The sequence below is a fragment of the Dromaius novaehollandiae genome, chromosome Z (genome assembly GCF_036370855.1).
Source record: "Dromaius novaehollandiae isolate bDroNov1 chromosome Z, bDroNov1.hap1, whole genome shotgun sequence".
In the NCBI taxonomy this organism is placed as follows: domain Eukaryota; kingdom Metazoa; phylum Chordata; class Aves; order Casuariiformes; family Dromaiidae; genus Dromaius; species Dromaius novaehollandiae.
Window position 1 is genome coordinate 81,603,377 of NC_088132.1, and position 14,494 is coordinate 81,617,870.

Sequence of the window (14,494 nt, forward strand, 5' to 3'; positions counted from 1 at the left end):
CCTCCCCTCCAAAAATTGCCTTTTGACCTTCCAGAAGGGCTCATTCTTTCTTCTACAAACACATATTAAAGGCACCTGTTTTTGTCAAACTGGAGAAGCTCAAAACTGCTGCTGCTTCTGTACATTTGAGGAACCACCACACACGAAAGATGATGCACATCCTTCTCCCCCCATATGCTGGGTGGAGTAGGTCGGCTTCAAATACTTCCTCAGTGGGTTTGGGGTGCTTAGGATTTTTCGCTTTTGGCAGTGGGGGTGAAGAGGAGAGGGAAGGGGAATCCAGGCCCACTGAGCAATGCCCTCAGATCCACCCCGCTCGCCGGTTCAGCTTTTCAGCCAATTAGGCCAGCAGTGGGGAGTGGCTCTGAAGAGCTCCCTCCCAAGGGGCTCCATCTGGCCCGCGGCTCCATCTGGCCGGCTCTCGGGCCAAAGCTCCACGAAGAAAAGCCAACGTCCTTGTTCAGCTCCGACACGAGCCGACGAAGTTCAAGGCAGGCTGCTTGTGACTTTAGGGGACAGGAGGGAAGAAAATTCTCCCTCTGGGACAGCTTTAGAACTAGGATTTCGTAACACGCCAATTTAGAAACTCATTTGACACATTAATTCTTTAAATTTATTATGCTCTAGTATTGTAATGCATCTCAAAATTCTGCATAACTATTATCTTCATATAGCTCATTGAAAAGAGAATTGCCCACCTCCTTCGAAAGTAGACTTTTTCCTCTCACTCATTTCATGAAGTTTGATTATGAATCAAGTGAGGAAACTTATGCTTCTCAAATCCAGAATTAAAATAAGCACCAACATGATGTTACGAAAGCTTCAGAAGCCGGATTTTTTTCAACTACTGAGGACTACTGCAAATTACAGTCAAATGTAATAATGAAAAGCTTTATTGCTATTAGGACATTAGCACACTGAAAGCAGCACAAGCATTCACAGTATACTAAAACTGCGTGCAACTAGAGACATGAGAAAGAGGAGAATTTAATTTTAACGACCTTTGATTAAGCTACTAATAGGACTGAAGCATTTTACCAACTCTCCTAGAATTACAAAAGACAAATACTAGCAAGAATGTAGTCAGCCAATCCACTTGTCTTCACAAAGCAACAAACATCTGTGAGTTTGTTCATATTAAGTACATGCAAGAACTGCTCCTTAAAACTGAAAGACTAAGATTTCCACAAAAGCACTAAATATGCATTCCAAACCACAGCAGTTTTACAAGTCTTCTCACTTCTTTTGTTTTGACTAAGATTTTCCATGTGTAACAGGCAAGTGTCAGTTTGATTGTTTTAGAAAGTAAGTACTCCTGGGATAAACTTGACAGGAATAGTCACATACCCAACTATCAAGTACCTGTTTTGTTTTTTATCCATATAGCTTAGCAGTTTCTCCACTTTGTTAAATAAACAAGTGCATTTAATTAGTTTATTCAAGTCGACTCTCAAAACAGGCCTAAAAAATGTTCTTCAAACACTCCCCTTGATAAGCAGAGCTCTCTTTGCTCTGTACTGAAAAGTGCCTTATGTTAAGCTCATACTGCTCCAGCGTAATTTAATCAAGCTCGAGCTCCAGACTAAACTGTTACGAGACTCGGGAACTAGTCCCTCACAGTCTCTTTTTGGTCTTCACACCATGACTGTCAAACACACATAACCATGACAAAACGTCATCTGGATTGAAGCCTTACTCTTTGTAATACAGTTTCTCTACTGGAAGTTAAAAGCAATGTTTAGGAAGATTTTTCAGCAGTATCCAATTTTTTCTAGCCCAGAGAGTATTGAACACAGAGCTGCCTGTACGCTCCATTCTATTACAAAAAACTAATCCCATCGCATGACCTGCAGCAATTCAGTTTAACAAATCAACAATTACAAATATTTTGGCAAAGTAAGCTTAGGTATTGTTTGCCTCTCGGCACAGTTCACAACCAGTTTGTGGCTTTATGATAAAAGTCATTAAATCCAATCTGAAAAGCAGAATTTACAGCTCACTTAGCAAGTCAGGCCCATAAATGGATGCTTTCAATTACAGGGCATTTACATGCACAAATCATTAAGGCAGTGTTGAATACATTTGAAAACTCTAGAATACTTTTATAATAATTAAAACTTTGTGCTCTGTTCTTTACATGAACAAAACTTGGGAATTCTCTTCACTCTCAAACAGAGCTCAGATTCATTGTTATCCTGGACCTACTACAAAGCCTGTTCTCCCAGTAGTTTTGTGGGAAAGGGATTAGAGAGATGGAAACAAGTTTTGTTTTTTAAAGTAGCACTCAGTAACAGAGATTTGTGAGCTCCAATAAACTCAATTATATCAACTAGTGCTCAACACTTCTGAAAGATCAAGTGGAACAGGAAGATGGAGGTGGACCCTAGAGGGCCTTTCATTTGGAGATTCACTGTGTAATTCAAGCTTATTTTATTTTGTTCATGAAACCAGCTTCTGGGTGGAGGAAAAGCAGAGATCACTTAAGAGACCAAAATACCTCATTTTTTCAATTGTGTTCTCTTTTCTAGTGATCAAACAGGACCTCAGGGAAGTTGACAAGTTCTTCTTTGAGATTACACTGCCCACAAGTTCTAGCTTCTTCGTTAAAGAAAACTGCACCTTCAAACACATTTGTTGATTTTGGTGACCTCCAGCGCAGTCCAAGTCTGAATCATACAATTACAAAACAACAACCCTACAAAGTCCTTCTATTAAACATTCCAATATACTGTTGGGAGATGTCTTTAAGTACATATCTAAATTAAGTTTAGGCCACCTCAAATGAGATCCTCCCCTTCCTCTTTTTAAAACCATTTATAATTAATGTTATCTTTCACCATGATAGTGCTGAATAAAGGGGGAGGAGGGGCAGAAGAGACTTCCAAAATCTCCCCTTTGCTTATAACTCACTCCCCTCTAATTCACTGCAGCTTGTAAACACAAAAGTTTTAAAGAAGAAACACAAAGAGAATGTACTCACGCACTATGGAAGTAATGCTACAACACTGAGATAAAGCACAAGAAAGCCTAAACAGCAATCTTGTTCTGCTAAGGGAAGCCTTCTGCCTTAACAACAGGAGTTTTTTTCCAGTCTGGAGAACAGAGCAAAGCCTAATCAGTCTCTCACTACAGAGTCCAGCCCCCACAGAAATAATGTCATGAATCAGTTTGAAAGTACAGCTCTCCAGGCTAAGAGGGGAACACTTAAGAACAGACAAACCTGCTGTTATGTGCAGGCTCCTAATAAGCTGTCATTATAAACTTCTTGCTATAGATAGAATATCACTTGTTTATAACCATGAGCTGTGGCAACATTAACTCTGCATGCAACATACACACGTCGCAGCACTTGCCAGCAGCATTCTCAGAAATACTTGCTTGCTAAGCCAGCAAAGTAAAACTTTTTCTCAAAGCTATCCGCTTGTTTGTAAAGAGCTGGAAGAGAGCGCAACAGGCATGTTTTCTCAGTCCAAAACTGTGATGGACAACCAAGAGACATGAGACCAGGCTGCAGCCTGAATCCCAGCTGTTTGATTCAACAGCTCTCCAGGACATCACAAGGGCTCTTCACCCACGCAATTCTTCCCCTTCTTTTATTTCCCCAGAGGGAAGACTAAGAGACGGTCCTCCGCCACGCTTTTTCTCTTCCCCTCCATGCCCCCACCCCCCAAAAAAGGCAAAGGGGAACCCACCAGGCTGCAGCAACACCAACCACCAGCGTTTATCACCGCACAACTTCTCCCATGTGCTTATCTAGGTAGATGAAACACTTCACAGATGACGTCTGTTTACATTTTTACGAGGCACAGAAAGCTGCGGCGCGAACAAAAATAAGCGCCGCGAAGGGAAAACGCTCCTTTCGGCCGCAGGCACCCCGCACCCCCGGCTGCGGGCCGGCCCAGGGGGCGGACAAAAGCGCACCGGCCGCAACCCCCGCCCCGCGGCTCGCTCCCAACTTCACCCACCGCCCCGGCACCGAGTTCCACCCCCCCGCGGCCGCGAGCAGAGAGCCGGGGCCGGCGGGGGCAGAAAGGAGAATGTGAACTTTCCCTCCTCCTCCTCGCCGCCGCGGCCCGCTGCCCCTGCAGCCCCGCGCTCCGGGGGCGCTTTGGGTGCGGGAAAGGGGGGCAGCGCCCTGCCGCCCCTCCGCGGCCCCCCCCCGCCGGCAGAGGCGGCCCCGAGCGCCGGGCCCGCGGCGGCCGCCCGCCCCCCTCAGCGCCGCGTCCCACCACAACAAAGCGGGAGGAGGAGGGGGGGGGGGGGCGCCGCGGCCGCCGGGCCTCGTCCGGCCTCGCCGCCGCCGGGCCCCGCGCCGCCGCCGCCGCCGCCCGCCCCGCGTCCCCCCCCGCCCCGCTCCCCGCCACAGCGCGGCCCCGCCGAAACCGCCCCGGGACCAACCTCTTCCTCGGCGAGCTGCGCGGCCGCCCTCCTCCCGCAGCGCTGGCCTCCCCTGCGCGCCCGCCCTCCCCGCGCCCATTGGCCGCCGCGCCGCCCCGCCTCCGCCGCTGGGAGGGGAGGCGGCCCGTTGGCTGCGCCGCCCGCCACTCGGGGCGGAGGCGCGCCGCCATTGGGCGCTCGGCGGCAGGGCCCGGCCCGCGCCGCCGATTGGCGGATTGGGCCGCCAATCGAGTGTCCGCGGCGGAAAAAAAAAAAAAGGGAGGAGAAAAAAAGAAGCGAGGCGAAGGGGGAAGGAGCCGGGTGGGCGGGCACGCGGCGGCGCTGCGTGCGCCGCGCTGGGGGGGGCGGGAGAGGCGGGCTCTCATTGGCCGCGCGGCTGTCACTCCGCGCCGAACGCGCCCATTGGGGGCGGTTGATCGCGAAAGGAGAAGCGCGGCGCCGGTTTGAGTGACCCGCACTGCGCAGCCGCCCTGGCGGCGCACTGGATTCCTCCGCGGGGCGCTGTGCCCTTCCGCGTAGGGCCGGGTGGGAGCTGAGAAAAAGTAGTGCCCCCCCACACCCCAGTAAACCCTCCGCGCCCCACGGCAGCCCCAGCACAGTGACACCCCCGGCCCTGTCTGCCCTCGAGCGGCCAATAAAGACATAATTTAATCGGGGATTAAAACCTCCTTGGGCAAGGGAAGAGAAAAACCCCTTCCCTGGGCGGGGCTGCGATGCGACCCGGCGGCCATGGCGACCCCTCCATGGGCACGAAGCTGCCCCCTGCCCTGGCTCCCCCGGGCAAATGGTGGCCTCTCCTGGGACCCCGTGGGCATCAGGGATGGGCATAGAGCTCCCCACCAACACCCGAAAACTGAGCGCTAAAAACTCAGTCCCTGGCTAACTCATTTCTAGTGCTGCTCAGCGTTTCGCGCCATGCCATGCGAAAGCAAAGGATTTTACCTGTTCATCACATAAAGCCCCCAGGATGTGATGGGTCCTGAGGAACCAGTTCGGCCCTGGCGGTCCCCAAGGTGTGATTTCTGAAATAAAAGGTGGTGCTGAACCCTCCTGAGTCTCTCTTTCCGCCAGCTGCAGTAGCCTCCGGGCTATAGGCGTCATGGTACGCAATGCCTCCACCTCGAGGACCCACCCGGTCGCTTCCAGTATATATTGAGTGGTTCTTTGCTTGCCATGTTCTGGTTTTTTTGGTTTTTTTTTCCTTTTTTTCCAGTTGCCTTTAATAGGCTTTTCACAAATTTAGCCACCCGTGATGTGGTAACGAAGTGATATACCTGAATTTCTGTGCCTAAGTAAACGCACCAGCTCACCACAGCTGAACTAGAGGCCGTTGGCCCAAACCTTGGAAAACACCAGCACCGTGCATCCCACCGCTGCTCCGTCCACGACGGGCTCACTGGAGCATGAGCAGGGGAACACGAAATGAGGGTTTGGTGGGCTTTGGTTTGGCTCCCTTTGGGTGAAAAGAGCTGTGCTCACTTTGCTGTAAGCTTGCTGGAAATGCCCTGTGTTTTCACTTCTTCTTTTTCATCCTTTTCCTTTTTTGTTCTTTCCCCTCCCGCATATATCAAAACTGCAAGCCACTTCCCTTGTACCTTAGGTCCCATCTCACCAGCATAACAACTTGCTTTCCCTCGACACGCTTCTCTTCCAGACCCAAACAGTTTCTGCACTCGGTGACGCAGGTATCGTGATTCAGTGTCCTGGGCAGGTGTCCCATCTCCACAGTCCTGCCGGGCCCAGGAGTCAGGCGAGACACCTCTCCCGTCATCCAGCCCTTCGGACCCAGCGGTAGAGGTGGACTCCCAGAAACCTTTTCCAGCTGGAAGCAGCCATTTCACTCAGTCTGTTGGTTTTCTTTTCAGTTCCATCAGTCTGAGAAGATGTCCACTGCAGGCAATGCAGAGCTGCTAAAAGATTACCATCGTGTTTTTTGAATGATAAGGAAGTGTCCAGGCGTGTTATACCTGGAAGCAGCTACAGGCTATTCAGCCAATGCAGCACTTGCTTTGCGGAGGGTTCACTGCACTCAGGGAGAATTTGTTCTATGAGCAGCATGTTAATTAAAGTCATTTTTTTCCGTGGATTTGGGTCAGACATTCCCTTCCCCTCTACACCGCAATAACTCCCCAGCTCCTTCTCCTCTTACATCCTCATGGCCGACTTCTGCTATACCCTCAGGTCCCTTCCATGTCCCCAACCTGCTTTTACTGGCTTGCTGTCTGGGCACGGAGCAACACGTGCTACGGCTGGTTCAGGGCTATGCATGTGCTGGCTGGCCACCTGCCCACTGTCTCTCTACTGCCAAGGAAGCCAAACAGTGCTGATAAGGGCTGAGCTCTCCCTGCCTTTCTCCCGAGTGGAGCGCTAACAAGGTTTTGTGTTTCCTAGTGCAGCCACTGCTTGTCACACAACTTGACAGACCTTCGTATTTTCAAAGCCTCTGCATCTCTGTCAAATTGGCTTGAAATAGGCCAAAAGGTTGAAAAGCTTGTGTGTGGGTGACTCTGAAGAAAACAGCAGTTGCGTAAACCTTATTTCTTCAGGAAAGGAAATTGCAAGCAATAGGAGAAATAAAGCAAAGGGAAGAAGGCATCAGTGCTACGAATCACAGAGCCCAAAGTTACCTGAGAAGCATGGTTGCCGTGGAGAAGCCAGAGGAGATGTGCATTTGCAACTTAAACGCAGCTCTAGAAAGTGCTTCCAGCCACATTCCTGCAACTGCAGAAACACTACCCGACTTGGCAAAAACAAAGAAACAGCAAAACCCACTCTCTGATGCCAAATCTGGGTATTCCTAGATGCTATTAAGTAAATCAAGCAGGTAGCTCACCGCATTTTGGACATTGCTAGTTAGGTACAGCTTGTGTCAGCTGGCTGACAGTCCCACTTGGATATGAACCTGCAGCAGAAGAGCATCAGCATCTCTAGCTAACGGGTCTCAGAGGGCTCAAAATCCTCACAAATGGCATTCTTGTACAGGGACACAGAAACAGCATGGTGGTATTTCACGGTCACAGTTTCACCTGTCTGTTAGAAAGGATGAGGGAAATAATCTAAGATCTAAAGAAAACATAATGAAACTGTGATTGGCTGCACTATCCTAGAGAGGATACGTGTTGAATTCCCAAAGGTTGTGACCAAATCCGCTAAAAGGTAAAAGAAATATAACACTCATATTAGATCAGTTCAGAGACACTTAGGATTTCTAAATGACCTGACGCTATCAGATATCACCATGTGAAGAAGACAAGCATGAAGTGCAATGCCAGGAAGGCAGGGCTTGGAGAGCGAGCAGATAGTTTTTGCATTGAAGTCATTATTACCAATATGTCAGAATGACCTGTTAAACCAAAATAAAGGAATAGCTTTGAACAGCATTCAGACACAAAAAAATCAGCCAGTGTGTTCAAGACAGGAAAAAATATTTGTTGAAAATGACCAGAAATCCATGGAGAACCACTATTAAATGCTGCTAAATTTCTTCAACCCATGCTATTGAAACTCCAGCATATACTTCAAGAAGTATATACTGTTAGAAGTCTCTTACAACAGTGCTTCTTCCCTGCTTACTGTAAATGCCATTTGAGCAAATTATTTTTGCTCTAAACTTATGCAAAGGTGGCATCCATCTTCCACAAGCCTGCAAGATTGTGAAACACAGAGAGGCTGGGTCTAGAAATTGTGAGTGCGACTGATTCCCTTTCATTTTACATTATGTTGTGGCCAAACAGCATGAAAACAGTCTTTCCATGTTATTGAAGGACTGCCTGCCACAGGGTTAACATTGCAGTACCTGCAGACACTACCCCCATGTAGGTAATAGCGTGAAACAATTCATCTAGAACAACGGATTAAGACTGCATCTCCCGCATGTTTCAGAGGGCTAAATATGGGCTTAAGCCACTTCTCCTTTTATCACATGAAATTTGTAAGCAACTTCAGATCGTATCACTTTGCGTGGCAGCATGCAGGGGGGTTAAAGAGGAAGCCACATTTTGCTTTTCCCAACAAATAATGAGGAGCAGTTGATTTTAAAGACAACTAGCAGCTATTTTTGTAATGTCCAAACAGGCATTTCCACTGACCAGAGAAGATCCTTAACATCATAAATGAAAAGAAGGCTATTGCGTTAGACTCCTAAATGAACGGGAACTTCTACTCAGTCACACAGGCATATAATCTACTCAGTATGTGCAAAGGGCCAGTACTCCTCAAACTGTAAAAAAGGCTGCAAGTGAAGGCTGAGGGGAACAGCAAAATACATAAAAGAAGCATTTTTGTATTTTTACTCTTCTATTTATCTTTTCAGTAAATAAATTTCTCTGAGATGTTGAAACTCAAATCTGTTCACTACCACTTCTAAAATGCAGAAGTATTTCCAATATTTCATAAATCACTGTAGTTTCAGACAGGCCTGTTATGAGATTTCAAAGCAAAGCAAAAAAAGAAAAAAAGGAAAGAGTTCCACAGCGCAGAAAACTTCTCAGCCCTTGATATAAGCCTGCAGTCTCTGTCCTATACCCTTGTCAAAGTGGACATAAATAAATGATATTCAGAATCATGTTTTAAAAGCAAAGAAGTGCTTTTCTGACCCCCTATAATGCAAACTAGTTGGCATTTACGTTATAAAGTACATTTTAGTGCATTACATTTATCAGATGAAATAGAGGTAAACAATAATCCTTTAAAGTGACATCTATTGTAAGAAATTCATAACTCCATGATATTTATATATTCATTCACAGTCTGGATTTACAGTGCATAATTCTCATGAGCAAATGATTTAACTGTCTTAACTTATCCAGATATCTTAATTGCTAGTGCCTATTTGCGCATGAACGCAGTTCCCCTAAGAAACCAAAAGCATGGTTAGTTAAATAGACATCTTTGGCATATTCAAACAAGCACCTGGGAGGCTTTTGAATTACTGGACTGAGGTGCTGAGCTAGTTTGCTTTACGTTGTGCTGGATTGGATCGGGAACTCTCGTACAGTCAGGGCAGTAAGATCCCACTTTGGGAAAATACCGGAGGCCGGGATCCACAGTGGGAGCTCGGTAGCTCAGATACAATCACAGATGAAACACATACCTTAAGCCAGCTGAACTGAACTTTGCAGTAGTCTCCTGGCTTGAGTGCCTCGGCTTTATGCCTAACTTTAGGTGTGGTCAATCATGGCTAAGGACCGGCAACTTCTTAAACTGCGTGAACCCAGATCACGTCTTAATTATGCTTGAATGCCAGTCTAGGTTGCAGGCAAGCAGATTGCAGAAGCCTCCGAGATGGTTTCGCGTGAACTCTCTTGGGTCCTGCAGCCGCGTAGCTATTTCCTCCGGAGATGAGGTGCGGCTGGGACTGCTCCTTGCCTTGCCGCTGCCACCCAAGCCCGGCTGGAGCATCCCGAGGAGCCGCCTCCGTTCACACGCTCGCCGGGGGTCTCCACGCTTGCTTGTCAATAGTCGTTTGCTTTTCATTCCTCCATTTTCCTGTTTTACATAGATTAGAAATGTTTTGTGTAGTCAGAATTTCTGTTTTCTTTCTTATTTTTCTGGCTATGCCTCTTTCCTTTCTCCTTGTTCCAAATCCTACTCTGTTCATCTGCCTACACCCTTTATTTTGGATTACTTGAAGTTGATTAGGAACACATTTATGCTAACCCCATGCAAGCCATTGTTAACGTGAAATAGTCATGTTTGCAGAGAGATTTACACCAGTTTATCTTTCTTGTCTTAAATAAACAAGTGTAATTTGTGAGTAGGCCTTGGGGACAGGAGCTTTGTTTCTGAATTAATAGTAGGCCCTGGTCCAGCAAGGATTTGTGTACATGTTTAAATCTATGCAATGAATTAGGTGGTTGAAGGCAATGGGATCACTCACGGAAATAAAATTCAGCATAAATGTAAACCTTGGGATGATTAATTTTTCTATCATCATCCTTATTCCCTTTTTTTCCACTTTCTTTTTCCAAGAAGCTGAAATTAATTCATCATTACAGTGAAATCTGCACAATAAAAAAATAGTTTGTGCCTCTGTAGGAAGGATCAAAATAAACCAATTTATGCTGTGATCAGTTATTGCAATACAGTCTGTTTCTGTTTTACACTGTGTAAGATGCACTATGCTAATTAAGCATATGTTTGTGTAGATTAGTCTCAATGAGATTTACCCCAGTTTTCTACACCATCTGTGCAAGATTGGTAGCCGAGTTGGAAGTGATCTCTGTATATATTTTCTACATTAGGTTGTGAAGTATTTAGACTCCTCTGAGGTAAAAGTTTTCTATATGTTATTGTTGGTCTTGCAAAGCTTTAGTTACAGATTTTGAATATTCTCTTTGTGCTTTCAGAAACTAGTGATTTCTGACAGTATCATTTAAATAGCTATTGTTATTCTGATGAGCGGCACAGATCAAGCGAGATTTCAGAGAACCAGAAAATAATCTTCCTTGCTTAGTTTTATTTAGAGGTATAAAACATATATTACTGTTACACAGGTGAAGACATCACAAACTAAAAATGTTGCCATAATAAAAAATTAGGCTTTAAAAATATAGCAGGACTTTATCATCACAAAACTGTCATGTTGTTTATTTCAGATCTTGACATTTATCATGATGAATAACCGACGCAGAAATCTCTTATCCGTCTAACAACGCTTGAAGCTGATCGCTGCTTCTGTGTAATCCGCAGGGAAGTGTGTGTTAGAGCCTCCATCTTCGCCAGCCCGCGTTCCCAGGGAGGCAGGCTGATTTCTTCCACTGGGGTGACAGAAAAACGAGCCCTTTGCTCTGGAGGCCCCAGCACACTGAAATCTACCCTCTGCAGAAATAATTTTTTGCCCTGTTGGGCTCATGAAGAGCCTTTCTGGCAATCCGGACCAGCTTCTCACCAGTACATGGTAAGGACATGGTCCTGATGCCATGTTCTGGCAGGAATTAAGGAACTGACAGGTAAAAAAAAATCAAAATTTTACCAAAGTCTTCAGATTTATGACTAAGAAGGAGCATTACAGCCACCTACTTTATGTGATGTATTTCAAAGGCCAAATCATTTCCCCTCCAGAATCCTTTTGCAAGCCATAACCTCTGCTGCTGTGAGCTGCTGCCTATCAACAAAGGAAAAAGCAACTCAGCTCTGCTTGCAGGCTTGCGGTGGGACGGATCCACCACCTGCCTAGCAGGTTGTTCCCATGAAAATGAGTGCTTTTCTCTTTTATCTGTAAGTAATTTGTTTAGCTCCAACTTCCTGCCATTAGATCTCATTATACCTTCTTTTTTTTTCGGCTGTGTTTTGCGAGACTGATGTCTTTAGTAAGACATGTAAGTGTTTGGAGAGTAGGAGCAAGGTGAGTTGGAGCAAGCTGCACCTCAGTGTTTTTCTTAGATAAGTGAACTAGACTGAGTTTCTTTGGTCTTTCACCATAAGGTGAGTTCCCAAATTTCAACATTTACTTTCAATCCTCTTTAGCTCTGCAACTTCCTTTCTGAAGTGTGGACACTGAAACCACAAAAAGTCCTTTAGTGTGTTTACAGTGTTGTAACACTTCTCCACCTTTATTCAGTTGTCTTCTGCTTATACATTCATTTGCCTCATTTCCTCTCTTGGCTACTATGTAAAACTGGGAATATATGTTCACAACGTTTTCTACAGTGACCCATAAATCCTTTTTAGAGTCGCTGCTTTCCAGAACGCAGTCCCTGCTCTTAAAACTGAGATGTGCATTCTTGATTCCTTGAGACAGCTGTCTTAAAAACACCACTGAGTTACCACATTTACTGCACTGTGCAGAGCGTGGTATAAAAGTAATTTGTCAATATTTATGAAACATGGCAGCAGGAAAAGCCTCCCAGCTTACAGCCACAGGCAAAGACAGCTTCTGATTTGTCAGACCCTACCACTAACAGGTGAAGAAAGTTCAGACAGTACCGAAATCTTAAATGCTTTAGGATAGTGTTGTCACTGAAAGTGCAGAGAGGTATGTCTTCTGATGTATGTGACCAAACCAAATGTGAAACTACAGTCTGTACTAGTTAGCTTCTTCATGCAAGTTTGACAGAACTGCAGGAAAACATATTACAGATCATATAGTTTTAAGCACTAGAGATAGTGAAGACAGAGCACATACATTGCAAAAGTCAGATTCAGAACTTAATCAGCCTGTTGATATATCCTACAGCAGGGAACGAGGCGAGAAAGAGCTACAAAAAATGGAAGTCTTAGCAAACATTGAAGATACACATCATGCACAAATAAATAGCAGCACCAACTGAAATAGAAATAGTAGCCTGCAAAGCAGAGCAAGGAAGAAATGAAAGATGCTAAAGTGCTGTATACATTTATTTCAAGAGAAATCACTTTGCAAACCTGCACAAACAGGAGTTTGTGATCTACAGCGATTTGTAATTTATAGCAGCTGAGGACCCACAAAAACATCCCTCAGGAGAAATGTCTTGCTCCCCATACGCTGGCTTGAAGAATAGAGCAAAAGAAGTGGTTTGCACCTCAGACACTAGCAAGACATGAAAACTGGCTGAACAGCCAGGCTCAGAGGGCTGTGAACGGTGGCACAAAGTCCAGCTGGAGGCTAGTCACTAGCGGTGTCCCCCAGGGGTTGGTAGTGGGGCCAATACTGTTCAACATTGTCATTAATGACCTGGACGATGGACAGAACGCACCTTCTGCAAGGTTGCAGATGATACGAAACTGGGAGGAGTGGCCGACACACCAGAAGGTTGCACTGCCATTCGGAGGGACCTGGACAGGCTGGAGAGATGGGCAGAGAGGAACCTTGTGAAGTTCGACAAAAACAAATCCCTGCACCTGGGGAGGAATAACCTCATGCACCAGTACAGACTGGGGGCTGACCTGCTGGAGAGCAGCTTTGCAGAGAAGGACCTGGGAGTCCTGGCGGGCAACGAGTTGACCATGAGCCAGCAACGTGCCCCTGCGGCAAACAAGGCCAATGGTATCCGGGGTTGCATTAGGCAGAACATTGCCAGCAGGTCGGTGATCCTTCCCCTCTACTCAGCCCTGGTGAGGCCATATCAATGTCCAGTTCTGGGCTCCCCAGCACAAGAAAGACAGGTTTACTGGAGCAAGTCCAGCAAAGGGCCACAAAGGTGAGTAAGGGACTGGAGCATCTATCATATGAGAAGAGGCTGAGAGGGCTGGGAGTGGTCAGCCTGGAGAAGAGAAGGCTATGGGGATCTTATTAATGTGCATAAATATCCAATGGGAGGGTGTCAAGAGGACAGGGCAAGACTCTTCTCAGTGATGCCCAGTGACAGGACAAGAGGCAATGGGCACAACCCACAAAACAGGAAATTCCACTTCAGCATAAGAAAACACTTCTTTACTGTGCAGGTGGTTGAACACTGGAACAGATAGCCCAGAGAGGCTGTGGAGTCTCCATCCCTGAGATATTCAAAACTCAACTGGACATGATCCTGGGCAACCTGCTCTAGCTGATCCTGCCTGAACAGAGAGTTTGGACCAGATGATCTCCAGAGGTGCCTCCCAACCCCAGCTATTCTGTGATTCTGTGACATGGTATTAGAGATGTTACGAGGACATGGTGGCTTCCTTTTCATAATGAATGCAAGTCCATTGCAAAAACACAAAAGGTAAATCTGATGGAAGGATTTAAGGTAAGCTTTGGCAGTTATTTTTGGAGTCAAAGGATCCAGCTGCCATCTGTGTGTAGTTTTGACCCTAACTGTGTTGAGTATGGCCCACAAGTGAGAAAAAAAGCCCTGCTGGAGTTAAAGAAAGAAGCAGCATCTGGAAGGCCCTTTCCAGCATATGTCTATATTTCAATCAGAAGTGTAAACCTCCTGGTTTGAACTCGATAGCCCAGGCTTTGTGAGTGCTGTAACAAGAGTAGCACAGAGTTTAGGGCTGGCTGCTTACCCAGGTCTTGGGTGGATTTTGCAATCCACCAAACTTGGTGTTACAGGTGACTCCCCTGTCTGGGAGTGAGAGAAGCAGGAATGTCAGTCTGAACTCTGTCCACCCTTGAGACACACAGTGGACACCTGCCTTGAGCAGGCTTTGAGTCCAGGCATCATTCTGCCCAAAAAAAGTGTCCAGCACAAAT

The 14,494-nt window shown here is 46.3% G+C and overlaps 1 protein-coding gene across 4 annotated transcripts in view; it reads right to left on the reverse strand.

The window, feature by feature from the left end:
* LOC135325136 (mothers against decapentaplegic homolog 2) overlaps positions 1-4,468 on the reverse strand; it is a 51,254-nt gene extending 46,786 nt beyond the window's left edge. For 2 of the 4 annotated variants that reach the window (XM_064502772.1, XM_064502769.1), the window contains exon 1: positions 4,399-4,468. The gene's annotated coding sequence lies outside the window, so the exon portion shown is untranslated. Of the gene's footprint in view, positions 1-2,497; positions 2,609-3,692; positions 3,754-4,398 lie in introns of those variants that run through there. The other 2 variants (XM_064502770.1, XM_064502771.1) reach the window with 2 other exon arrangements.
* Between the last annotated feature and the right edge of the window lie 10,026 nt (positions 4,469-14,494).